This window comes from Cyanistes caeruleus, chromosome 17 (assembly GCF_971803275.1).
Source record: "Cyanistes caeruleus chromosome 17, bCyaCae1.hap1.1, whole genome shotgun sequence".
Taxonomy (NCBI): domain Eukaryota; kingdom Metazoa; phylum Chordata; class Aves; order Passeriformes; family Paridae; genus Cyanistes; species Cyanistes caeruleus.
The window spans coordinates 5,845,231-5,872,987 of NC_141717.1; the positions used below are offsets into that span (position 1 = coordinate 5,845,231).

The window sequence follows — 27,757 nt, forward strand, 5'->3', positions numbered from 1 at the left end:
TAAATTGCTTCTAAACCCCAGCATCTTTCAATTATTAGCCTAGAGCTAAGTAATCCTTTGGCAGGGCTGAGGAATGCACGCCTGATGTGTTCTGCGTGGTTCTCCGCACCAGGCGGGGCTGGTGGGGTTGTGTGGGGCAGCCACAAGGCCCCGTGGGCTGCTCATTCCAGAGCCCTCTGCTTGTGCCAGGTCAGGGAAAGGCCCTGGCTCTCCCTGGCTCTGCACGCGGCTCCTGGGGATATTTGGAGCCTGGGGAATTCCCTCAGAGCCCTGAGTCAACACTGGTGCTTTCTGCTGCCCTGGTCCCACTGGGCCCCTCTCAGACTGTCCCAAAAGGGCACGTGGGCTGTACTGAATAAACCAACCAGAGTCCCTTCTGTGTCGCAGGCAAGCATCACCTGGCTCTGGGGGATTTTGGAGAAGAGATGGAAGCCAGATGTTTCTCAGTGGATAGTGAGATTGCAGCATGTCCCCTGGGACTTTGGCTGGTGGTGCTGCTGTCCCAGCAGTTACCGGTGTTGTGGAACGCCAGGATTGTTCATTGGTCACAATGGGGTGGAAGGGGGGAGCACACAACGTACCAGGATCTCCTTGGAATCTGCTGTGAGCCCTTTGGGCAGACACTGCCTTGTAGAAAACCTTAAAACTCAGTATTAAATGCATCGATCAGCTGGTTAAAACAGCATATAAGACCAGTCTTAATCATGCTTTGTAATATCTCACTGTTCATCTATCACACTTATTTGAAGGTGAAGTTGTTTCTGAATGCTATAGAACAGCAAGCTATTCATGAAGGGGAATCCTGGGGTTCTTGTTGGTGTTGTCATGGTGTAACAACTTTCCATCTTAGGAAAACTCCCAATGCTTTTCCAGCTCCAAAACCTAAGCCACAGGAATTGTTTTTGGTACTTTGAACACCTGGTGTGTTTTCTAAAAAGCATCAAAGCAGAGGATCCAAAATGTTTGCATTTAAACTAGGTACACTCAGAACCTTCTTCTGTTTTTACTGGAGTACTGAGAGGGCCACATCCAGCTGCCCATGCAGCCCTGTGTACCTGTGCTCACAGAACAGGTCAGTGCTGCCCAGTCCAGAGGTCAGAGTTTGTTACTTTCATGGGCATTTCCATTTTTATATTGCTGTTTAAACCTAGCTTTCTGGTTTTGAAGTGTATTCATTGAGTACCATCAATAATGGGGTATGTGAGATCAAGGTGGGGAGAAAATGCCAAGTTCTGCCATTTGAGTAATTATTTGATCTCATAATTAATAACTCATACTCTCTAGTGTTAGCTGTCTGCAAAACTATGGTCTCTAGATCACTTTCAAACCACAAAAATCTCTGCATCTTCGGCATGCTTTAGGCCAGTCTTGTGGCCGTTATTAAAAAAATATCTGCTGTCCTTTTTTGAATATATTTCAAACTTCAAAGCTCTGGGGAGAGAGCTTTGCCATAAGTTTGCAAGAGTGATATTGCCATATCTATTTCATGGAGTACAGCTGAAGGTAACTAATGCTGTTTTCAACAAAAGTGTTCTAATTCCTGTTTTCCTATTTTCTCTGAAAGCCCCAACAAAAAGAAATACATGGTTTGTGCTTAGAGGTGAATGAACTTCTCATCTGAGGGGGACCATCTTCTAGAGACTTGCACTGAATGCTCTGCCAGTAATCCAACTGTTTATTCTACTGAGGGAACTATAATTTTGTATTTTTACTTTCATCTCTAAGCTTTTCTGCTGAAAAAGCTCACTCAGTGAAACCTGTTTTTTCCTGACTACATTTAAATTGCTTCCTGTGAAAGAGCATCTGTGATCTCCCATGGGGTAGGCAGGCTTTTTTTCCTCTCCCTGGAGAAACTGTTGTCCTTACTGTGAATCACTGAAGATGTGTATCTTGCTGCTAAAATGAATTTCAAAGTCTTTGATTTAAGTGATTGCAGTTTTCAGAGCAGGAATCTGCTGAAGATGCTCTGAATGTTGTATCTGCGGAGGCTTGTGTGCTTCCAGATGACTGTGCAGGGATGCAACTCATTTAGAGTCTGAGATTATTAATTAAAACGTGATTTGCCTGCATCTGCTTACAGCTTCTGATGTAGTCTTGCCAGAATTCAGAACTCCTTAGGCCTAGACACATATCCCAAAATATGAGTTCATTTGTCCTGTGTAGAAAATTTCCAGAAAAATGAGTTCAACATATTTAAATCCCAACAACTGGGTCTTTAATACCTTCAACAGAAGACCTAAGAGTTCCCTCAGAGTAAGTTTCCAGGCTGACCTGATCTTTCCTGGTCAACTCACAAGCCTTGTCTGCATCTGGTTTTCTTCCTCCTGTGTGTGACCATACCCAAGAACCTTCCCCCTGTGCTGAACACAGCCTGTCTGAAGATCCAGGTATTTCTGGTAAGTGTTTTCACATAATTTGTGGTGGTTTTTCCAAGTTAACATCATCTTGGATTGCCTGCAGGTTGTGGGGCTTCCAGCCCTGAAGATACTGCAACCTCCATCCTGTTCTTGGACCTGCTTTGGGCACAGATTGGAGCAGGTAACCTCCCAGACTGCCTTTCCACCTGAATTAGTCTAAGATTTGCTCTGTCCTGTCGTTCTCAACACAGTTTTATCAGTGAGGGGGTAAAAGGCACTGCTGTCCTTGCTGCCAAGCCATACCTGCTGCTCAAAGACACTGACCACTGACAAGAACGAGTTTTCCTTTCCTGAGGCACATGCTCCTCTGGAACCTTAAAGGTTGTCATCAAATTTGCTGCTCCTAAGTTTAGGTAGCCCTTCAAAGCAGAAACCAATCCCAAATTTGACTACATGGATTTCTTGTCTCCATCTTGCACGTTTTATGAGCTTTGAAGTAACTGGGTGGATTTGGGCTGGATTGTGAAGGTGCAGGTGTGTGCTGGCAGTTTGTGTCACCTGATGGAATCATCACCTCCAAAGGAAGAGTATCTGCCAGAGCCTGGTTTTGATAAAGGCATGAAAATGCCATTTTCTAAGGGCTGAAATTCCGATTAAATGTTTCTCAGTGGTTCTGTATTAAGGCCAAGCCCCCTCCTCATTCATGTTCTGGCAGGTTGGCAACGAATACAGTGAACTGGGGAGTGAAACGTTGTAGATGTTGGATTCTGTTAATGTGCCTTCTGATGTGATTTGATACAGGGGAAAGGGCAGAACACTGAGGATTAGACACATAATCAGTTAAGGCTTTAGGTGTTGTTATGTCCATTTCTTCCATGACTTATTGAGATACCTTAACTCTGATTTTATACCTATTATAAAGGTCTAAAACTTTCTACTTATTGGACAGTGTCTCAGGAAAGCACCAAGTAGGCTGTTGGCTTCTTGAAATTGTTTTGCATAAACCTGGGATATTGCCTGAAAAGTAGACCCCAGATTAGTTATTCTGTTTCAGCCTAAAATCTCCAGAAATTCAGATCATTTGAAGTTGTTCCAATACCTGAGTGAGCCCAGACTATGCACAGATGGTCAGCAGGAGATGCTGAAAAATAGAAGGAACAAGTGATGTGCAAGAGGTGGTACAGGAGCGTTGGAAGATAAAGGGAATTTTCCTGTGGGCTCTCATTGCCCTCAGCTGCAGTAGCTCTGGGTTTAGGTTGGGGTAGGTTTGTATTCCTCCTGGTTCAGTGTTGGTTGGAGCTCCCAATGGATGGTTTGGGTGACTTCAAAAAGTCATTTTTACAATGGTTCACGTGCAGTATTAGAGCTACACAAAGCCAAGTGGCCTAAGTTCCCAAAAAAAGCCTTGAAGCAATGGTATGGATGGAATCCTTTCTCCTTTTGAAGCTTATGGCTTTGGTTCGTGGTTTAGGCTCAGTGGAGGCATCTCTGTGCCACAGGGGATTTCATGGGAGTGAAGCTGATCTTTAAAATATCTCCCAAGTTTTTTAAAGCAATGCAAAGAGCCCTTGGGATTATTTTGATGCCATGCCTAGTCTTTTTACCCCTTTGAAAACCAGTCCTTCAGCAAACAATTCCTCAGGTGATTCTTGCCAATGATTTTGCAATGTTCTTTGTGAAACAAAATGCCCAGAGTCAAGTAGCAAGTACTGTGCTCAGAGGCAAGCAGGTGGTGGCTGTAAAAGGTGGTGATCTGTTGCTGCACTGAGAATCTCATTGCTTTGAGAAAAAAATCCCAAGCTGCTCTGACCACAAAAATGAAGGTTTGGTCTGAAGAATGTGCAGCTACGTGTCAGCTGTCCATGGCCTGTGGTGTAGGGCAAGATGGCAGCAGTGCTCCTGCCAGGAGGCTGGAGAAAGCACAGAGTACCAGGGGATCTCGTCTGCTGCCTTTGCAACCTGCCTGGCAAGCACTTGGAGTAGGTGTGAATAAGGATCTCTTGAAGGAATACAAAAAAGGGCCACCAGGGGCCATCACCTTGAGTTTGCCCTTTCAAGTGTTATCTATAAATAAGGTTCCCCAGAGCAATCCAGCTGGCACCCTCTAGTCAAGCTCATCATGATCTCAGATAAAACTATCAAGTGGAGCCAGATCTTCAGCTGCCTTATGGAGCCTTGCCAATTTCCACTCCTTGGGAATGAACTGGAGGAGCTTCTTCCCATGCTGGAGCCTCCAGGAAAGAAGAGGGTGAACCTGCCAGTGGTGACTGTGTTGCAGCTCACTGATCTTTGCAGGGTGCAGATAGAGATCTCATGTCCCATAAGTCCCATGTGGTGGTGGAGCTCCTGGGTTTTTTTTTAAGTCTCACTCTAGAGCATGCCTATAATGTAGCAGCAATCCAGCTGCTGCCTAAATATTTTTGAAAAGAAGCATTTGTCCCCGTATTAGCAGGCAGAGAAAAGGCGAAGTGGTATGGGCAGCCCGAGGTGTGGGGAAGGAGTCCTGGCTCTCACAGAGTTCGGAGTTTTGCTTCTTGTGTATTAGCCCAGATTTTCTTTTGGAATGTGGCATCCAGCAGGTTGTGCCTAGAGATGCTCTGCCCTGTGTGATGGCAGTGCTGCATCCCTTCCCCGTGGGTTTGCTTCCTAACAGTGCATTTGCCTGCTCCTGTGACTGCTGGGAAATCAATGCTTTTTTTAGCTGATGAACGCCTAAGATTATCAGATGAACAGAACTGTGCAACAAAAAATCTTGAATTTACTAGCTGTGTTTGTATCCTTAGAAGCACAGTGTGCTGTCATCTTGCCTTTATGAAGATCAAAACCCATCCTGACAGCCTGCTTTGCCTACTTTTTCAGTGGCTGAAGGCAACTTTGCAGGCTCTTGGAGCTGAAACTGTCACTTTTGGTAATCCTGTGTGTTTCTTGCATTGAAACTTTCAAACATATAGAGTTGGTGTAATCTTCATATTAATGACTTTATTATACAAGAGTAACTCTTGAATATCTAACCCAAAGCAAACTTTTGTCAGGCAGCAGTGAAATGGGTACCAAGATGGCCAAGATGCTTTTGAGGTATTTGGTAAAAGCTGTGGCACTGCCCAGCCCAGCAGGGTGAGGCTCAGGCTGGTGCCTTGGTTGCTGCAGGGAGATTCATGAGGCAGTGGATGGAGTGATACTTTCCCACTTCTGCTACTTGTATCTCATTCTGTTTTTGTATTGTGTCCATTATCTGCCACAGTGACACTTAATCCATGTGGAAAAGTCCAGGTTTAGCATTTCACGTCATGAAGCTGGTAATACATTGCAAATTAAACATTATTTGCTCTCTTTTCTTCTCTCTCAAGTCTGTTTCCATACAGGATGTGCTTAAGAAAGGCAAGATGGAAAAATAAAATCAATAATCATTGATGATAAAATATTAATGTTTCTTCAGAATGAGGGGTGGGATAGAGCAGCCCTGACTGCAGTACCGCAGAGTTTGCAGGAGCATTGGAGAGCAGAGGTATGGGCAAGGAGAAAAGAATCTGGTGTGAGCTGACTTTTCTGGACTCTCTGAAGGTCTCTGACGCCTTGCAGAGTAAAGTAGGTGCTGTGCAGTGCCTGTCCTGTGTGTCAGCATGGGAATGGCAGCTAGCATCACCTTCTACCCCATGGTACTGGAAAAACCCTGATAGGGTGTGTATGCACTGCTCCTGGGGGGATGCAACAGGAATGTCCCTGCAGCTTCTGCTGTCCAGCACTGTCCCCACAGCACACCTCCCCTGTGTGCCCTGTGCCAGGTCTGTGCTCCTGGGCTGGGACTGTCCTCTTCTCTGGGCATTGAGAAACCATCAGGGAGCTGGGCAAGAGGTGCACCAGTACTGAAATGAGTACAATTATTGTAAGGTGTGGGTATGACTTAGAAAGAATTACACAGAGAAATAGGCCAAGGTTTCCACATGCTGAGGGTGTCATCCCTTCCCAGTGGTTCAGCCCTCCCAGTTACCCCTTCACAACAAGTTTATTGCCATTACTGTGCCAGAAAAGTGTGTTAGTGACAGAAAAGAGCAGACTGTCCCTGTGATGTCCCTGTGATCTTTGCAGGCTGCCTGGCAGAACCGGCTCTGTCCTTGCTGTGCTGGCATGAGGGGATCTGACACCTCGGTTCCCAGCCTCCAGAAACACTCTGTGTTCACGTCGTGCTCCTTTTGGTCAGGTTTCCAGAATTTCCTTTTAGGTGAAAGCCTTCAGATGGTATTTATGTGAACGTGAAACCCCATCAGGCATGGGCTGGTTTGGGTTTCCCAGCCCATTCCTTGGGTGCTGCTGCCATCTAGGGTGTGAGCCAGCAGAGCCTCGGTGCTGGCCACGGGCAGCCACGGCCTTATCACTGTCCCACAGCCTTATCACAGTGTCCCCAGCCTTATCACAGTGTCCCCAGCCTTATCACAGTGTCCCACAGCCTTATCCCAGTGTCCCACAGCCTTATCCTGCCGTGCACAGCCTGCTCTGTAGGGTTTGCTCCTGAAGGGTTCGTGGCAGCCAGGCCGGGTCCCACCGCAGCTGCCAGGCCTGAGCCACATTTGGGGGTTAGACATGGATGTACCACCTTAGTACAGTGTTTTATTCCAAGGAAGAAGTGAAGGAGTGCAGAGGAGCCCTGTTTGGAGGTGTCAGTGTGGCGTGGGGGACACAGGGTTTGGTTTCTGGCCCTGCCAGGGCTCCCTGTGGGTGCTGCAGGTACAGTGACGGTGCCGGGGCTGGCGGGAGCCCTGGGCTCAGCCCTGGCCGGGCAGCCTGGCTTGGTGGTTGTTTAAAGGTTCTGTGCAGGCTGCCAGCGTGTGAGGAACGGGGCAGAGACGGCCGTGGTGACTCTGAGTGAAGCCCCTCTGAGGCAAACTTGTGGTGTGTGTTCCACCTGGGCTGTGCTGCCACCTTTGCTTCTGTGTTAAACAGGTCTGGTCTGCCACTCCAAGGAGTTCTTACACACGCTTAGAGAGAACGTGAGCCAAAGCCAGGCTGGCTCCTGCCCAGCCTGAGGGGCACAGGGAGGGAACAGATGTTCACCTCAAACCAAAATCACTCCTGAGCTTGAATCTGCACTAATGGCTCTGGCTCTGCATCAAGGACTTCAAAGCAAAAGGAATTTTTTTCAATAGTTCCAGCTCAGGTATAACTGAAATTCCATTTTAGAGACTATTTCTACAGATTCCATATTTGTGAAGCCCAGGAAACAGGACTCACTTTTTTGCAGCAAACTGGAGCTTGGCTGAGTGTGCTGTCACCACATGGATTTTCCCTTTTCCTCCCTTGGTGAGGTAAAGCTCTGAGCTCAAATTTCTGGTTAAATAAATTTGCATACAGTGTGAAATCCCTCCCGACTGTCCTGGAGCCAGGTGAGGGGCTGCCAGAGCTGCTTTCCACGCGTGGTGTGGATGAACCAGGCACTGAGTAATCCCAATGAATAGCACCACTGTATTATTGTGACCCTTCTGATTGAAGGAATAGCCTTTGAGAGGCATGTGGACTTCAGAGCAGGAAACACAAACAAGTACATTTTTTTAACCTGTTAAATGGTTATTTTTAACCATTTATGTAAGTAGAATCAAAGCTGTGGATCTGCATCTTATTCTGGCAAATCGTTTCTCCCTTGTGCCCCCCTGTGGTACCTCCTTACTCAGTTTTCACTCAGCTGTACCTCACCTTTTCTTCCCTTTCTTCATATCCTCTAGTTTTTTCATTGTTTTAAATAAATCTGTGTTGAAATGATCTATTTCTATTATCTATATTACATAGTCCATAATTTACAGTTTTGAGACAAAGTCCACAAAAGGGCCAGCAGGAATGAGGTGTTTTTATCTCAATGGGAGCTATGCTTTGTTCCAGCTTTCCTATTGATTTTGATAAATTTCAGCAACTTAGAGCACAGATTCTGACATATTTTTCATGTTCTGTGGCTGTAGAATAAATCAGAATGAATGGATGGATCAGATATTAGAAGATCCATAGTTTCCAATGTTCTTTTGGGAAGCCTTATAAAGTTATTAGTCCATGCAGGTAGCTTTTCCTCCTCCATTTCTTACAAATCAGTTCTTTACTCAGCTGCTACAACTAGGGTTGGTCAAACTTTAGGGTGTGCTCAGGAGTGGAGACATGACTTAAAACATGCAAAATAATACTGGAGTGGAGTAATTAATTAATAATAATTAATGTTTGTGTCCCACAGAAAGGAAAGCAGCTTCCCTTAGCAGCCATGCAGAGCTTGGAGCAGAGTTGTGGGGTGACTTGCCACAGAGCCTGTGCTGGATTTGCTCTGCTTTCTGATGTGGAGGCACAGCAGGAGCCTCAGCTGCAGGGGACATGGCCACCTGAGGTGTCCTGGTGCGTGTCACCTCCTGGAGGACAGCTCTGTCCTCCCTGGGTTAACCTGGCTGGTGCCCTGTGGTAGGAGGGGATACCCACACCTCATGAACCAGCTCTGGGAAGCTCCAGCTCTGCTGCTGCTGCTTCAGGCCAGAAGACCCCAAACCTGATGGTTTTGACATAAAGGAGATGATTTCACTGATGAAATTGGCCAGAAACTGGCCATCATTGGCCTGATGAAGGTGCATTTCAGCACAGGTAGGCTCCTGGATGCATGGCTTTCCCTTCATATTTTACTTTGGGACTGATTTGCTCAGAAATATGAGGCATTGCTTCCTGCTTGCATGTCTGCCTGGCATCCACAGATGGTGAACATGAAGTCCCTTGTTAGGCTTTTCCTCAGAGTGGTATAATGGGCTCCTATAAACTGGGAGTTTGGAGTAACAGCCACAAGTCACTGCATAGAACTCATTTTAGACTCCAACCAATACAGTTTGTGCTGTGGAAACACCTTTAGTGTCTTCTAAACTTTCAGTTTGGTTTGGTGCAACATCTCCCCTGTTTTGTAAGAGTCCCAAAACTTGTTCTTGGATAAATCTCCATTTCCCAGCTGGCTTTCAGCAAGTTCCAGATCTTGTCCTAATTATTGCAATGTGAGCATATGTTATGTAAAGAACTGACAAAACCCAAAATCATCATTGGGAAAACCCTGGAATACTGATGGGTTTTGTGTGAGCATCCAAAGTGGGACAGATTACCTTCCTTTCATAGATCTAAGCTGCAGAAAAAAGAAGTTAGAGATGTCCAAATCTGCACATGAGGAGCTGTGGGTACCCCCAGGTGTGACCACCAAGGTCCTCACACAGGTGCTCTGTGCTCTGAGCTTTGCTCTTTGGCTGGAGCAAGGCTCTGTGGTGTCACCCTGGTAACACCCAGGGGCTGCAGTGTGGCCTTGCTCTTCTGTGACCCCTGTGAACTCCACACCAGGTCTCTGCTCCCACCAGGAGCTGCCAGCAAATAGGTTTATAGAAGGATAGTGGCAGAAGACTTGGCAGCTGACAGCAGAGCAGCTGTATTTGCTGTTTCTGTCTGCCAGAACACAAAGCAGAATTAATTTAAGCTACTGTACAGGTTAATACATCCTTTAAGGTGAGAGATACTGTATAAATATAGTGGCACCAACATCCTAGGCAATATTTTAGTATGAAATTTCGTCTGACCTTATTAATTTTACTTGGAGAAAAACATAGAGGAAATAAAAGAAAGAACACATCATGTCAGGTTGTCCATTTATGATCACAGAAGCCCTGCTCTTGTCATCCATAGCTGGTTGATGCTGGTGCTGGTGAGAATAACTGAGACAGTGAGAGAGGCACAAGATCACTTTACAGGGTGAGCTGTTTCTGCCAGCTTATCCAAGCCCTGGTTTTCAGTTGGGCATACTGGTATTGCTCCAGTTGGAGCAGTTTAGCTTTCAGATGGCCCAGCATCCCCAGGAGGAGAGCCTGACTTTGCCAGGAGGTACTGTCCACCCTGGCTCCCTGTAGGACAATTTCTCTTGGTGCTGGTGACAGTGCTCTGCCCAGCAGGGTCTCAAGGAGCTCCTCCTTCCTGCACAAGGGTGCTTGTAAGCTTCCTAAAGCTGAGGTGTGCTAAACATGTTCCTACTCTGCTTAACTTGGGTTTTTCTGCTCTCCATGTATCCAGCTGATCAGGGCTGTCTGTACCCTGATCTGGGTAGGGCTGAGATGGTCTCAGCAGTTTGTGTGTCACCTCCTCTTCCCTGAGCTGTTGGGTGGCCCTGTCCCCTGGGGAAATGAGGTTGTGTGAGCCCTGTGGCACTGAGGGGAGGCAGGAGGAAAATAAATTGCAGGGGTTACACAGACATGTCAGGAGCTGGGGAATGCTGTTTGAATGGAGGGCCTTCACCACTCAGTTTGCAGTGATGTTGCCAGAAACCTTGCTCAGCTGAGGAGCCTTGGGAGTTTTTTTGTCTTAGTTTTAAGCCATTAAGGGTGTTGCCATGTGTCATTAAGTGTGAGTGAGTTCTGCCAAGGATGGGAGCTGGAGACCTTCATTCATTGTAGTAGCCTGGTGGCTGGAATTCCCACATTACCACATGGCTCCAGGCAGTGGTGATTCAGAAGGAGGAAAAAATGTTCCCTCTGTTGACACATCAATAATTATTCTAAAGGCATCTGAGGGACCACGGCCCTGGGAATATTCCCACTTTCCAATAGTGAAAAGGTTTGCTACTAATTCTTTTAATTCTTTCAGCTGCTTTAGGATGCATAATAAATAATATCAGACCAGAAACCTTCATCACAGCTCCCCTTCAGAAATCCTTGGGCTGAGAGGAGAGCTGTTTGGAAACACTTTGTATCATCACCACTGCTTTTCATACTGTGGTAAAATGAGGATAAATCTGTGCTGCTGTAATTACATGACAGTGTAAAAAGTCTGGAAATCTGTCCAGGTAGGGTGGGAGGATAAACCCCGGTGTCAGACCCCTGATGACTCCTTTTGGCTTTGGTTTCCTGCTCTGTGACTTTGTGAATACATTTGGCAGTGGCTGGAGTTCAAGTTACAGCCACACAGAGTAAAAGTGAATGTCACTGAAGATGTGCTCTGGAAAGAAGATGTCAACCTGCTGTACATGACATGGGATAGCTTGAGGATTATTTCTTCCTAAATGGCCTAATGCAAGCAATAACTCTCCTGGAGAGCAAAGAGGACACAGCACCCAGAGAAGTTCTGCAGCATTTTTACGTTTCCCTTAACCTTATAAACACCATTTTTAATGGGCTGTTATCAGGATGTCAGGCTGGGAATGTTTGCCCAGCCTCTGAAGGCATGCAGACGTGCTGTGGAGCGAGCAGGGAGAGCTGGTGCACACTGAACAGGAGAGGGCACTGGCACTCCAGCAGCTGTGCTGGGCTCAGCTGCCGAAGGATGGATTTTTACTGCAGATCAGCACACACACTCTCATCATCTTCTGCTCTTAATGTGAGAAAAGAGTCTGTGAAAAGAGTGAATGAACTGCATTTATTGTCTGTGTCTCTCTAGGGAAAGGGAAATCCACTTGCACCAGGTGGGAGCCTGCCCCTTTGCTTTGAACTTCATCTGCTGGTGTCTGGTGAGGCTCCTGTGAGTGTCTTTTTGAGAAACTCTGCTTTAGTGTCCATCTCTGCACCGGCATTAGGTATTCAGTACACAAACGAAGGTGACATTCATGCTGACCGAGGCAAGCTCAGGTTGCGCATTCTCTCCTGCAGATGTGGAAGTGCAGCCCTTCACCCCAAGAACTTGTGTGTGCTGCCTCTCCTCCTGCCTCATCTCTCAGCCATCAGACTCTGAAAGGCTGAATTTCCCTCCTGCTTCACAGCATTAACCACAGTGTACTGGGAAGCAATGTGCAAGTGGCCCCTAACCAGTGAGGAGCTCTAAGTCAGGCTCTGTCCCTCTGGCCACCATCCCAGCATCTCCAAATGTGATGCTCATGAAGGGCTGCATGCCCTGTCTCAAAATGCTGGACACTGACCTCTTTTTTACTTTTTTTTCTTTCCTTCTTGAATTTCCATCTCTTTTTTTTTGCTTTCACCTTTTTGCTTTGCAACATGTAAAGGCTCTATCATACTGGAAAGAACCAAGTTCTATTTGTTTTCCAATCTAATTAGTTTTAATTAGACCCAAAGTAAAGCTTTCGTGGAGCTGTCAGCATAATTACAGGCTGGGAAAGCCTTCCTGCTGAATCTAAATCCAGCCCCCGGCTTCCTGGTCCTGACAGAGTGTGGCAGAGGAAGGGGGAACAAGGCAGAAGAAGGGGGAACAAGGCAGGGGTGACAGCAGCCCCGTTGTTTTTCTCCCAAATCCTTTGCAATTTTTTCCTGCTCTGTATAAAAGTTTGTAAAAGGCAAAGCAGAATAGGCCTGACAGCAACAGAGGGAAATATATTTAGAAACATGAAAAATAGGAAGAGAAAATGTTTTATTTGCATTATTCACCAAGCTCTATTATTTATTACATTGCTGTGCCAGTGCCTGGTTTTATAACTCCCAAAGAAATGATTGTGCTTGTGAGGGCAGCTCTTAGATCTGGACTCTTGATACGAGGCATTCTTTGGCTGTTGTTGCTGTGAGGGTGGGGAGGCCCTGGCACAGGGTGCCCAGAGAAGCTGTGGCTGTCCCTGGATCCCTGGAAGTGTTCAGGGTCAGGTTAGATGGGCCCTGGCACAGCCTGGGATGGTGGAAGGTATCCCTGCCCATGGCAAGGGGATTGAAATGAGGTGATCTGTAATGTTCCCTCTCACCCAAACCATTTCATGGGTCTGTTTCAGCACTGCTTAGTTCAGATGGTGAATTTGTCAGGTCTGGTTTTGACAGGAGGAAGGTGAACACATTTATTCTGCTTGCTGTGTCCCCAGCTCAGCCTTCTGCTGAATATTTCCTGAGGTTATTGTGTGAGCTTGGGCAAGGGCAGGCAGGAAGGTGCAGTGGAGTGATTTCCATGCTGGATTTAACAAAGGTGATGGGGCAGCAGGACCTGCTTTCCAGCCCGAGCAGATCCGTGGGGACTTCATCCTCCTTGATAACCTCCACAAGCACTGGCTTGTCCTCAGGCTAATCTAAACCAAAAGGGCTGTCCTGGGCAGCAAAGGCACATCTCAGTCTTGCACAAGAACATTTAGGATGTCACTACATTTCAGCACTGTTTGTGAAGGGCTATGGAGCTGCTGGTGTTCTGTGGGGTGGTTGGGATTGGCAGTGATCATGCACAGCTGGGTATAAGGGAAATGCATGAGCTTAGGAGAGACTTTCCTGCACTTTTCATACCATTACAGAAATAAGAATGATGTTTTCTTGACACAGGAGAGCAGAACTTTGGCGTTGATGTGGTTTGGTTTCTTACTGTAGGTTTGTGGGAACACTGTCCCTTGGAGCAGGCTTCTTCTGCTGCAGCAGCTGCTGCCCACCACATCTCTATGGTCACCTCAGATTAATATTTTTCCACTTATCACATAGGTAAGATTTTTTTTACCCTGTCACTAAAAATCCACAGCTCATTGGAGTCTGTGCCTTCCAATACCTCTCGATAGGCAAATATTTGCACATATGTAAAAATATTCATTAATTTGCACGCAATGCCTCATTCAGGTCCACATGCCCTTTAATGAGGCTCTGTCTGGAAGCCCAGCATTAAAAACTGTCCTGATTCAGTGGTCACCTGAACCTTAAATAGCCTGGAAAAAATAAGGAGCTAAAATGTTTCTCTATGAGAATGCATAAATATTCAAATGCTATATAAACTAAAAGTGCTCTCGTCTCATCCCACAAACCATTTGAGACCATTGCTCATTCAGCCACGGGAGGATTTGAGTACTTTAAAAAAAATTGCCACAAAAAACAATCTGCAGTGTGCAAAGAGCTGTTCTGCAAAGCATCTTGTAGGCATTCAGTGATGCACCCCTGAAGGATGTATTACCTCCAGCTGGCTGACTCCAGCACATCCTCCTTCCTCCGTCTAGATGGCACTCTGCAGTCTGCTAAAGCCCTGTGCAAATGAGCACGGAGGGCAAGTTTCAGCAGCCACAGCCGGCAGCCTGGAACTTTAGTTGCAATTTTGTCAAACTCTGCTTACGTGACTGGGCAGGAGGGGAAAGGGAGGAGAGAGAAGGGAGAGAAATTACATCAGTGGAACCTTTTAGAGTTTATGAGCTCTGGGAACTTAGAACAGTCTTTTCTTCTGGAGCAGGTGCTGGTCCCTTAATGCTCACCTGATAATTATGTGCTGACTATTCTACTTAACCACTTCTACCACTCACCTGCATATTTCTTGTTCTTGTAGGTACTTCTGAGGCTTTCTGGTAATGGATATTTGGCCCATCTGAGCTTGTTCACCCTTTCTGTCCCCCAGATCTCACAGCCTGGCCTTCAAGGGCTTGCAAATAAAGCAAAAGTGTTAGAAAATAAGGATGCTCCTCAGATACTGACATACTGCTAAGCTGTCTCAGGGTAATGTGGTTTTACTTTTAAAGGTAAATTTATGTTCTTCTACAGGTTTATTTTTCTGGTTATTCTTTGGCATAAAGAGAAATGTCTGGGGGCACCAAATACAAAGCAGGATCCAATAAAGGCAGCTTGGGGAGGATGATGAATGAATGAATGAATGTCGATGTGTTGAGATGACTGGGGGAAGTGCAGTGAGGAAGTATGAAGGGAGATGGAGGAGGTGGGAACAGCAACACACATTTTTAAACTGCATTAGAATGGCAGCATCCCCAATAGAAGCAGAATGCCACGGGTGCCATCTTTCCAATGGTCTGAGTTCGTGGTATGGATTTCAGAATGTGAGACAGTCAAGCTCCTTAATCTGCAGATATCAGGGGGTGCCCAGGGTACATATGCAAGATGTGTATGCAACTCCCTGTATAGCTTATTGTAAAACTGTGGAGTTTATTGGCTTAAATGGGATGTTTGGAGAGCATTCCAAGCTGCTGCAGGAACCCTCCTTTCCCTGTGCTGGGGCACTTGGCCATGGTCTTGTGCCAGTAGAAATCTGCAGCAGACATTGCTTAGCTGTTTTCCAGGAGCAGCTCTCTGCTGGGTGGCAGTTCTCAGAGCAGGGTTTGCCAGTCCAGTGCCCATTGTCACCAGGGTGTGGTTCTGCCCTGGAAGCTCACTGGTGCTGTCTGGGCTGATGGTGTAGCACAGCTCACCTGCTCCTGTACCAGCTCCCACTGCTTCCTGTCCACTGCTGTCACTGTCTCTGGTGAGATCACCTGCATGCCTGGAAGCACTTCTTAAAGTTCTACCCTTTAATCTCTGCCCCTCTCACGTGGGCAACTCTTGTACAGCTGATTCTTGCCAATGTGCATGAGTTCATTTTGCTAAACCCACATGTGCCTTGTTTGTTTAGTGTTCACCTGATTGTTGTTGCCTGTTTGGGGCTAAGGATCTCTGGGAAATGGTTTGTAAAGCTGCTGCCCAATCCCTCAAATCCATGCCCTCAAGGCCTGCTATCTGAAGCAAGATAGAAGAGGATGACGTGTGTGCAAATCAGGAGATTTAAATAAATTAAATTACATAATCTTCTATGTGTGTCTATTGACCAAAGATGTGTCAAAAGAAAACCTACCTATGTGCATGTACCCATCCTCTCTCTCCATCCCTGTCCTTCCCTTCCCTGGCCAGGATCCCTTCCACAAAGCATTGTGTTTTGTGTGACACTGACTTGCACTTCCAACCCTCAGCTGCATCACTTGATGCTCCTCCTAAAATTAACAGGTGCTCTGCAAAGCACAGTTCATGGTGGGCTCACATGAACCCACTTTTTCTTCTGAGCTGCTTCACCCTGCTTTGGACAGCTTTCAATTCTTTTGTGTCTGCTACCTCCAGCCCTACTTGCCCCACAGGGATGAAGGCAGGAGAGTGATGGGAACACTCCTGGTGGGTTGTCACTCCTCATGCTGGCTAGGAGGTGTGACTGCATGGACCACAGGCTTGGTCACGCAGGATGTGAGTCACTTGAAGGAACTCTGCTGTCCTGACATGGAGCAAACAGGGGTAGTGAGTCAGGGGTGGCCTGCGTATGCCATGGCGGAGCACCAGAAATAACCTCAGGCTCTATAGAGGAGCTGCTGACGTGGGGACAACAGGAATTTCAGGATTCTGACAGTGTGTAAGGGGGTGGCAGAGCTCCAGATGGGGTTCCCTGTGGTAGGAGCTGGAGCAGGCTTTGAACCTGTGCTGCTTTTAGAGCTGAAATAGCTTTTCATGTCTGTCTGCTGGCCCAGCAACACCCTCGCTGCACTGAGGAGCCCCTGACTGTGATCTGCTGCACAGAGAATCTGCCAGGGCCCAGCAGCAAGATTAATGTGTCTGGGAATTTCCTGGTGAGACTTTGTGCTATTTACCAGAAGTCCCTTGAAGGCAGAAATTATTGCATTAAAAGATTAAGGCATCATTAATCATATTTTTTGTCTTCCATTTTCTTCTGGCAGGCTGTCTCAGTATTACTGGTAAGGTATTTTTGTTTTGTTTTTCTCAATTCAGAAGAAGAAGTTTCTTCGAGTCTTTTCTGTGACTGTGCCATCCTCAGGTAAGACGGAACCTCAAGAAAATTTTGGGCAGCTGAGTGGAATTGCTCACTATTGTGAACACCGACATTATGACCTCCTTGCTTTCCAGGTTTCTTTTGAGTGATGTATATAATTCATGGTTCTTCATAAAAATAATATAAATAACTAAAAATACCCAAGGTATTTATAAGATATTGCCAGTGTCCAAAATCTTGCCTGGGTGTGAGGGGGGCAATGTGGAATGGAAGGTGGTTGTAGATGTACCAGTTTCTACTGGTGTGGTGGCAGGGTTTGAGATGGAGGGGATGACATGGTGGTGGAGCTTCAGAGTGGTTCCCAGCCATGGTCTGGCTCCAGAAAGAGGGTGGTTGAAGCATAGCTTAGATGCTCATTTTGGAAATATTTGGAAAATATGTCCTAACTTTTTAAGCAGAATTGTAATCAAGAAAGAAATAGCTGCTATGATAGAAACAGGGTGAATTTTTAAATTTGCTTTGCTTATTGAGAGACTGCACCACAGGCCATAGATACGACAGAAAGTTGTGTCCTGGCTCCCTGGTGCTTCATTCATTTCCATCCCCACAGCTTTCCTTCTGTGCCGTGTCAAGGAGGGCTCTGGCTGTGCCTGGTACTACTGTGAGCAAAGCATTTCTTAATTTATGTGCTAATTAATCTGACAGAGCGATTTGATCGTTGGGAGCTTGGGCTCCGGGCAAGCCAGTGTTTGCAGGCAGGGTTCCTTCCCTTTTATTTCAACTCGAGCAGGGAAGGCGAGGCTGGAGCGGTGGGAGGCAGCGGCTCCTCCGGGGGCGGGGGTTCGGGATGCGATAAAGCGCGAGCGCTCTGGAGGATGCGGCAGCTTCAGAAATATCTGCTTTCAGCCTCCCCTTTTAATGGAAGTTTTATTTTAGAAAGTTTTAGTTAACGTCATCCTAAAGTTTATTTCCATTTTTATCTTTTAAATAAAGAGGCTGTAAAGCTCCTGGCTGGGTTTTTCATTTCTGCTGGCTGGGGAAAGAGAGGTGAATGAGCTGCTTGTCTCCTGTGGGGATGCTTTAGGGACTGCTCGGCTCCAGCCTGACCTACCTAGGGCCGTGACTCACCGGGGCAGGGGAGGCTGTGGGACACGCTCCTGCAGCCTCTGGAGTGCCATCCATGCATGCATCCTTGCATGCATCCATGCATCCATCCATGCATCATCCATCCATCCATCCATCATCCATCCATCCATCATCCATCCATCCATCATCCATCCATCCATCCATCATCCATCCATCCATCCATCTATCCCTGCAAAGCCCTGTCCCCTGTGCTGCTCTGTCCCAGGGCCGCTGGCTCTGCCTCACTTCCCGTGCTGCCCCAGCCCAGCAGCGGGCATCCCCAAAGCCAGAGCTAATGGAGAGGAGATGAATCTGTGCCTTGCTGCCAGAGCAAGTCAGCTCTGCAGGTTCTGTGCTGCTGGCAAGGGAAGGGGGATGTGGCAGGCACAGTGTGCCAGGGTCCCATGTCACAGTGTCCCTGTGCCAGCCCACACCTCAGGGATGTGCTCCAAGAACTGCAGCCCCACTGCTTTGCAGGCTGAGGGCTCACCCTGCCATCACCTATTGCAAAATACATCTAAACTGCATGGCTGGTCTTGCTGTGCTTTTCCTTAATTTCTTGTTTCCTACATGCCTGGTGTATGCTAAATTTAAGTAAAGTCATATAAAATGAAAGCCTTGTAGCGACACTTTTCCTAAAGAAGCCACTTTTGTGTTAAGTGGGAGCATTGCAAAGGCCAGTTCCAAAGCTGGACTTAAGCCACTTTGGGGTTAATTTCCTGCACTGCCACAGTGCACCTGGGCAAGTCACTGGAACTACTGTGGGCTTTTGATGGAAGCCTGTGATGAGAGTCCCAAATCCTCTGGATACCAGAATTCTCTGGTATCAGCCTCAGCTGCTGCTCTGCAAAAGGGGTGCAAGTGCAGCATTTGCCTCCCAGATGTGATGAATACAAGAAGGATGATGGTGTGTTCTGTAACCTGTGACAGTGTTTGTACAGACTTTCCTCCCTTGCACCTCTCTCCTCTTGGCTGGAGCTGTCCTTCCCAGGGAAGGGTGCACACAGCCAGTGTGTGAGGGTACCTTGTTACTGAGGAGCTTTTTCAGCCCAGCACCAGTGTTAGGACATTTGGACTGGAAGCAGACTTACTGCTCAGTTTATTCTTTGGTTTCCTCGTGTGGAATAGGGGAATTTTGAGCATATGGATAAAGCTAAATCAAAATGATAAGGTATTTCATTTCAGACTGAGGGCATCCACACAAGAATAACTCTTCCAGAATAGCTTATCACATAGACAAACTAAAAAAACTGATCTATTTTAACCAGAGGAATGAAGGAGGCATGGAGCTCTGGGTGACAAGCACAGCTCCCACAAACACATAAATCACAGATCACAATAGGCTCTTTTAGAGCTGTAGAAATGATAGTGCTGTTTTGGTAATGGAACATCCTGATCTAATCTCTACGTGTATGCACTATATTTATATTCTACACATGTATATATTCCAATTATATATATCTAAAATATCCAATTTACAGGTGTGGACTATAATTAAGAGCTCTGATGTGTACTTTTTACTGAAATAATATGATAGAAAAGAATGTAATTTATCAAAGAAACACTGCTGAATTTATGACGAGAACAGGGAGATAATGGGATTTCTGAGACTATGGATGCTCTTTGCAGTCATTTGAGAGGGCAGGATATGGGGGAACTTAACTGGAAATGAGTTTTTTCTGAGATTGTTTTAAAACTAATGTATTTGCAACTCCTATTTTGTGGATGCACACAGATTCTTATATGAATACTGATTTTTTAGATAATTTATTGTAACAAGTAGTTTTTGCCTGGAAAAATCTGATGCTGCAGATTCCATTACAATATATTCTATCATAATGCCAGCCTGTATTTCTTTTTAGTCTAAGCATTCTAACAAATTCCAGACTTGAATTAAATCTGCTGTTCTGACACGTGAAATGTTGCCTAATCATTCTGGAGCTTTGTCAGGTTTTTTTTCCCCCTCCTTTTAACTGGATGATGTGCAGAGTCCCCCGCGCTAATCCGTGCACAGGTTTGGGTGGAAGTGCTTGTGGTGGGTTGGAAAGCACAAGAGATGTGTGACTGCAGAGGGTGCTTCATTTGTGTATGACTGGGCACAAAGGCTTTATGTGCTCCTCTTGTGTATGATAACCTGACCCCAGTGCACTCTTCAGTGAGCAGAAATGAGTATTTCTGCCTTCAGGCTGGCGTCAGAAGCTGCAGCTCTGCAGATGTGAGGTGGCCAGTGGGGAGGGGGTTGTCCTGCTCCTCCCTCCCAGTGACTTTGCTGCAGCTTTGTGGGTGTCAGGCAAACCATGTGGACCTGGGGAGAGGCTGTGAGGCTGCTGGGCAGCTCTGCTGAGACAGCTGGAGGCACTGTCCTGGGTATCATCTGTCATTTTTTAAATTCATTGAATCCTGCAGTGGTCTCAGTGGAAAGGCACAGTAACACAGCCACAAACCATCCTCAGGTTGTTCACGTGCCAATATGAGGAATAAACCCCAAGGATCTCCATGTCCTGTGCTGTACAGGGCCCTGACAGGCAGTGTGAGCTGTTGGCTCCTCAGGTACTCTCCTTGGAGCATCTTGGAATTTTTCCCACTGCCATTAACCTCATTTTTGATACTGTTAAGGGATGTGTGACACAAGGGTCAGAGATGGGGCAGGGCCATTAAGCACAACTGGGAGGGGGTTGTCACCTCCCACACCCTGCTCACTTGTGTGTCCAAGCTAAGGGGTGCTGCTTTGCTCATCAAAACTCCACCTGCACCTTCTGCTTTGGGCTCCTGACTTTGGCATTTTGTCCACATGTCATTCACGCTTCTCCATTCGCTCTTGAGTGAAGTGGAGCTGACCACAGCCTGCTTTAAAATGTTTGCTGCATTTACTGCTTCTGCAGTGTGTCCATTTTGGCTGGGCCAGGAGCCACCTGCTCTCAGATTTTCATCCTCTCATAGGTAATTGCAGACTGGGCTGAATTATCCCTGCCACCTCTTGGGAAAGCTGCAGAGCCTGAGCCACAAAAGCCTCTTACTGTGAGGCAACTTTTCCAGAGCCAATATGACTTCAGAATCTCGTCTGAATCCTCCACATATTTTCAGGCCTATCCTTGCAATATGGTCACCAGAGCTGCTCACAGCATTTAGCAGTGGTATCTTGGATACCGGATGCTGAAATAACACCCTTTCCCTCTACTTGCTGGTTAATCTCCTATTTATGTAGCCCTGGATTGCTTTTCCCCTCTTAGTAACAGCATCACATGAGGAGTTCATGTACGGCTGGTTCTGTACAAACCTCCTCATTTCCTTTCCTTAATTGCTGTTATCTGTATGATTAGCATGACCTGTGTACTTGGTCCTTAGACAGGCACTGTGCCATTTGCAGCTATTGAGAGCACTTTGCTCAAATAAACGGATATTTCCCGGCTTTCCAGATCTGTTCCCATCATCAATGCTGTTCCTGGCACCCAGTGCTGCCGTGCACACACTGCATCAGCAATGGCTTTGTTCATTTCCCACATTACTGAGTGATGTACTGAACAGGCTTGGATCAGGGACAGAAACCATTTGGCTATGTGTCTGTTTATCGTGTAGTACCTATCGGCTAATTAATTTAAAAATAATTTGAGTGGCATTTTTTCTTTTATAAAATCCTTTTAGACTGAAAAGCTGCTGCACCTGGAAGTCTGCTTCAAGCTTAGGTCTCTGTCCAAGTACTGATGCAACCCAAACACCTGATTTACTTGACATTTTATTTTCCATGGTTGACGACATGCAGATTAGCTGATCTTTAGCTGACCTGTCCCCAGTACCCCATTTATTTGTAGGTATTGGCTTATACTGAGCTTTATCCATAGTCCTCAGGTGGATCTTGCTATATTTTTTGAATGTGTTAATAATTGGCTTGAACTGCTCAGGGATCTCCTTGGCACCTGGTCTCTACATGATTGCTGGGAAGTAATACAAATCTGCTTCTTTAGGAGTTTGTTTAGTGAGAGCTTGTCATAAGGGGAGTGTTTCTGGCCAGAGGTGAAGGTCCCAGCAGTGCTGTGAAACACACTGAGAGTTAAAATACAACAACCTTGTTGGTGACAATTAGCAGCTATAGCTGGCCCCAGCTCGGTGGGTGCTTGTGGATGGGTTTACTTTGGCTGTCTTGGTCAGGCTGTGCCTGTCCCAGCTGGCTCTGTCCCCAGCCTGTGTCAGGCAGGAGGGCAGTGCTGGCAGACCCTGCTCAGCCGCCCTTCCCAGGCTGGGCTGGCACTGCCAGGGCACTCATGGGCTGGGGCTGTGGGTGCTGCAGAGTCCCAGCTCAGCCTCTCACTGGAGCAGCCCACTTAGGGTCCTCAGGGCCTCCCATGGGCATGATGGAGATGCTGGCTGAAAGTTCTGCTGCAAATCACCAGATGTTGATAATTGTCCACAACTGTCCTGGAATGGATCCAGATCAGAAATGAGGTCACTCCACACGTGGTTTGTTCTGTATTCCTTAAGCACCTACAGAGAATTATTGCTTCTACAAATAGCAGGGCCAGAGTGTCCTGGTTTTGTGTTTCTGTATCAATGCTAACAGGCTTCTCTCTGCAGCTCCCTCAGCCACAGCACGAGTGATATTGGCTTTCCCTGTCCCCCGGGTGTGCCTTGCCTGTTGCAGGGGTGCTCAAGGCTCAGCTGGAGCTGAGGGAAGGGGTCTCCACCTCCCAGAGGTGCATTTGGGAAGCCTGTGCCTAAAAATAAAGAGTCACCTGGTCCATAGGTGTAAACCCACCCCCAGCCAAGCCTGCAGCTGTGCCCAAGTCAGCAGCACTGGCACATTGGAGCCACAGCACAAACCCTGGTTGCTGCACAGGTAGGAGCTGCTCATCCTTTGGGCCGGGTACAGAGCCAGGCAATATTTATTTCTGCAGCACGTGCTGCTGCTGTCATTTCTGTAGCTGGTTGCTTGAAAAGAGAGGGCACATCATAGCTTGTGGGGCTCTGCAGAGCAGTAGCCTGGTCTTTCAGGAGGAATTTGCCTCAGTCTGTCCCTGTTAGGGATGTTCTGCATGAAGATTGTTCAGTATTGCCTTCAAATCAGGCTGTACCTGCCAGGGCTGTCCCCTGGGATTTCTTACTGCCAAATCCCCCAACAGAGGAGACATATTCACATCAGTAGGAAAACAAAATGGGAAGAATTAAACTCAAAAATACAGGTGGGAAGGAAAGGTGGATTTTGGAGCCCTGTGGCTGTCGTGGAGTGCTCTGCTGACGTGCCAGTCCCCTGTGATGCACAGCATATGTCAAGGCAGCTTCATTTAAAGGGATAACATCAAGGCATCTGAAAGGCTGCCTCCTTTTTGTTCTTATTTCATCCTGTATTACAGGATTTTATTCAGGTTTTTCAGTGGCCTCCTGGGTAATGCTTTATTACAGTGACAGTGTGGAGTTCTTCTTTGTAATAATGGGATCTATATAAATAATACTGATTCTGCTGCCTCCTGTAATGCTTCCTGCCTGGGAACACTCAAAAGCTTTTGAAAATGTTAATTTCCTATAATTTGGATAGAGAAGCACCTCTGGGTACTGCAGAGGGCATGGCAGCAGTATGTATTGTGCTGGTCAGCTGCCTGTAATAGCCGTACCCTTGAATCAAGGGCTTCAAACAGCTGAGGGTCTTTTTATACCCAAAATGAGTAATTAAAATAATTGCTTTCTTTAGGTGTTGGGTTTTTTTCTTTTGTCATTTTGAGCCTTTAAAACAGAGGCCAGGTAGCATGAGACTGAGTTCCAAGCACTGTGAGGGGAGATTCAGCCTTGAAGAAGAGTCAGATGAAGGCTGGGAGAAAGGGATTGTGGAGGCATTTTATGGATTTTGACTTGGTGTGCAAAGAGATGAAGGATGCTGTGACCCAACAGACTGCAGTGCTTTGGCTCAGAGCAGCACTCTTGGTCCCATAATACAACTTTCCTTATGGTGCTGCCCTGTGCTGGGTGAATCAATAGCCACTTACCAAGGCACAGCCTAAGGCCCCCAGGTATCCAGGCTCAATTTGGGCATTTATATTTCTCTAAACAACCTGGGCTTGGTCAGGAGGAGGAGGGTGACCTGAGGCCCTGTGACTGTCCTGTTTTTCCCTGTGGAGCTGTTACTGCTGGTGGGAAGGGAGATGCTGTGCTGGGTGTGGAGCAGAGCCCAAAAGGCGCGCGTGGCACCGGCAAGACAAAACGGCAGCGACGGTGAACAGGGTAAAGGCTTAATGGATTTCCTTGAACTGTGCTCTGTAAGGGCCTGGTTGACAGGATTTGCACTGGATTGACATGAGTTTTCAAAGAAGTGAGGGCTGCATTGTACAGCAGCGCTGCCACTCTCCTTGGCTGACCTGCCGTGCTCCCTCCTTTCAGGGTAACATTAAAATGAATATTGCACGGCAGAGAGAGCTGCATAATGGGCTGCAGACAATGCATGTGCTGTGCTGCTCTGTGCAATATCGATTGCTCCCTGTCCAAATACATGTATCTAGGATCAGCCCATTAAGCAGAGCCCGTTGGGCAGATGCCAATCCTTTCACGCTGTGGTGGCTCTCGCTCTGTCCCGGCTGTGCCACAAGCACCGTGCACAGTCTGCAGGCACTCCAGAGCCTGGCACACAGGGACACAGCCAGGAGAGGGTCACTGCCCAGCGTGGCCCCCAGACACTGCCTTTGTGTGTATTTGCTCTGGTGGGGATGTCCCTCCTTGTGCTGCTGTGGTCTAACCCCCAGTGACCCCAGCGGTACCACGTGTGCATCAAGGTTTTGTGAGGCTGCACTTAAATCCCAGTGGAAAACTGATCCCTTTTTTTAGGTAGATGAATTAAGGGGCAAGCCCACCATGGCTTGGTAGATGCAGAAGAGAGTCCTGGAGGTTGGCACTGTGAGCAGAATTTATGCAGAAGCTGTTGGGGCACATCTGTGTCCCAGCACACTGAACAGGCAGCTCGGCTGCTGGAGGTGGTAAAACCAGCTGTGCAGCTGCTGGATGGGTTCTGCTGCTTGGTCACGCTGGGGCTGTGTCGTGTGTGATGCTGTGCTGGCCTGTCTGCTGCCACCCACCCACCCACCCACCCACCCAGGGCCACTCACTGTCTGGTCCCCTCCCGTGCCCCTGCTGAGCCTGACAGCAGCACAGCTCACAGAGGCTCATTGCTGGGGCTTTTATCACCTTTCAGCACTTAAAGGCTTCCATGTCTCTGCATTCAGAGAATAACAGTGGTGCTTTTCCAGAACTGCAGAGGCCTGCAAGAGAAGGAAGCTTCATGCTGCTTTTCTCAATCCTTCATCTCCAGTCTGCTTGGTCCATATATTCCTACATCTTATTTTATATATATGTACACATATACGAATGGGAATTATTCCTCTGTTAAATCTAAGTCAATAATCCTTCTCCTCCTGCAAGCATTTAGCCTCCTAGCAGATCCTGTAATAAATTAATCTTCTTTATCACTCCTTTAATCGGTTCCTCATAACCAGTGAGCAGTGAAATCTTCTCACCTATTGACTGATGTATAGTGTTAGATTAATGTATAATGTAAATGAGTAGAAATCAAATTACAAGAGCTGCTGTGTGCTTTGGTGCTGCTGCTGAATTTGTGCTATCAGGAGCTCATTCAGGGTCACTGTCTTAGGCTGTACTTTGCATGTAGGAGCAGCATGCAAAGGTTTGAGGAGCCAGGGCTTCTGTGGAGTTAAAGCTTGAATAGAGGAGAAAAGGGGGTGTCTGTTATTTTACACGCCCCACACTATCTGTTCTAAAGAGAGAAGAGCAATATGCTGTGATGTGACAGACTGCTAGAATCAACAGCTGAATTTTTAAATAATACAGAAGATGAAGAGCCTCAGTGTTTGGGGAGCTGTGGGTGGCAGTAGCTGCTGTTGGGAGGAGGATTTGGGTTCATCCCACTGAGGTTTGACATTTATTCCATGGGAGGGGACAGCATTCCCTGTAGGCTCACTCTGCAGGAGGCAGAGCCTGAGGTGCACATCAGGGTTGCTATTCAGCTCACCTCAGCTGTTTCTCCCTCTGCAGTTTGAAGGGTGCTGTGTGTGGGCTGTGGGCATTTAACACTTTAAATTAATGCTTAATATTTAGGTGGGATGCAAATGTGCTTAGGTGCACAATCAGTTCTTCAGTGCCCTGCTGTGATCTGCTGATGTGAAAGGCTTAGTTATAGACTGTGCTTATTGTGGCTACAAATAATGCTTTGAGGCTTCCCAAAATTCTATTGTTTTAATACAGCAGTTGGCAATGGCTGAAATTCCTCTTCCTACTTTTTCCCAAGACAGTGAGGGGAAGGAGAAAAGCAGAAAAGGAAACACAATAAAATGTCCCTGTGGTATTTTTTTCTATTACATACCTGCCAAAACCTGTAATGGTGTGTTAAGACAAAAGGCTGAGCCCTCGGTGTTGTCCAAGGGAAAAAGCACAGAAAACTCTATTAAACCCTCTGTATTGCATTGACCTTTGGTTTGCTCCCATCTTTTTCTGGTTTCTGTGATGTGGCACACAATATCTGTGGGGAAGGGTGGGCACTGCAGATCCTGCTCGATTTCAGCTCAGAGGTTTGAGGCACACAGGTAGCACACGGAGTGAAACCATCAGGGCAGATGGAAATCTCATTTCTGTGCTGGTATTCTCCCTAACACCTAAGTGTTGGTTTTGTCCTGCTCTTGGGCTGCTCCTTTGAGGAGCCAGTACACCCCTGACCTGCATCTGCTGGTTCCTCAGCCCTTCTTCTGTGAATTCTTCTTGAGGAAGAAGCTCAAAAGGAGTTTGGAAAGCATGTTAATCCTCATCACTGTCTGGATGAGGCACTGAATTTCTGCTGAGACTTGGGCATGGTGCCCTGTGGTGACAGGAGCTGTGCTTCTGCTCCTGGGGAGCTCTATCAAACACCCCTCAGAGTAAGGCAGAAAGGAAAGGTAAGTTGGAAAATGTACATTCCTTTTCCTTTTGTTCAGGCTGTGGTCCTAGTTCACCGTGTTTCCCTGCAGAAGGGACCCTCACACTCCACAGTCACTCCTGTAGAAAAGAATCTCTTCCCATTTCCACCCAGTAATTCTCACAACTAGATAAAGCCTGTTATTTAAAAGCTAAAAATGTGGAGAGTGCCAAAGATCAATTCAAAGAATGACTATAATGTAATCTAGTGAGAAATTGCAGAGACTAGAGATGGACTCTCCTCTGAGCTGTGTAGCAAAGAGCAGTGATGAGCTGTTTGCAGCAAGTGGAATTGTGGCTAGATAGGAAAACTGTTCTGCCTGTGAGTGTGGTCAGGCATTGCCATGGGGACCCAGAGAGCAGGGAAACCTCTGTCCTTGGAGACACTCAGAGCTGCACTGGGCACAGCCCTGAGCAACCTGACCTGATATTGAGCAGGGGCTGGAGTGGGGATTCCTGCCATCATTCACTGCTTCTGGGATTTACAGGAACAAATTCTCTTTTACAGTTAAGCTATCATTTTGTAGATCTGTTTTTATCATGAAAGTGTGCTGCTTCATGAACAGTGGTGTCTCTGAGCATTCATTATTCAGAAAAAGTTTGTCTTCCAATTACACAAGATCATAAGAAGAAAAGTGTCTGGTTTGTCAGAACTGCAGAGCTAAAATAAGCTGCAGCAAGCACATCTCCTTGGCAAGGAGCTGGTGTCTCTAATTAGAAAAGCTCTGGAGAGTTAATCTACTTGTGTATGAGACCTATTGCTTCCTCCTGCAGCACGCGATGGCTGGAGCTGAGCAGCTTTGAAAAAGGCCTGGAGGCTGGGCTTCAGATAATTAATATATCTTACTAGAGAACTTATATATTTATATATATATGTATATGAGAATTTCCCAAACATGAGGTTTGGTGTGCTTCTGTCAGACGGCTGAACTTCAGCAGGG

General features: G+C 46.8%; 1 long non-coding RNA gene across 3 annotated transcripts; it reads left to right on the plus strand.

Moving 5' to 3' along the window:
- The first annotated feature begins 563 nt into the window (after positions 1–563).
- LOC111935928 (uncharacterized) lies at positions 564–17,762 on the plus strand. Of its 3 annotated transcripts, XR_015277208.1 has the most exons (9): positions 564–749; positions 2,461–2,538; positions 5,705–5,735; positions 6,444–7,509; positions 8,566–8,960; positions 11,769–11,849; positions 13,616–13,723; positions 14,547–16,593; positions 16,702–17,762. It is a non-coding gene; the product is annotated as an uncharacterized LOC111935928 (long non-coding RNA). The 3 variants fall into 3 exon arrangements; XR_015277207.1 differs by lacking the exons at positions 5,705–5,735; positions 6,444–7,509 and having other exon boundaries at positions 14,547–14,713; XR_015277209.1 differs by lacking the exons at positions 564–749; positions 5,705–5,735; positions 6,444–7,509; positions 8,566–8,960 and having other exon boundaries at positions 2,456–2,538; positions 14,547–14,713.
- The last annotated feature ends 9,995 nt before the right edge of the window (positions 17,763–27,757 follow it).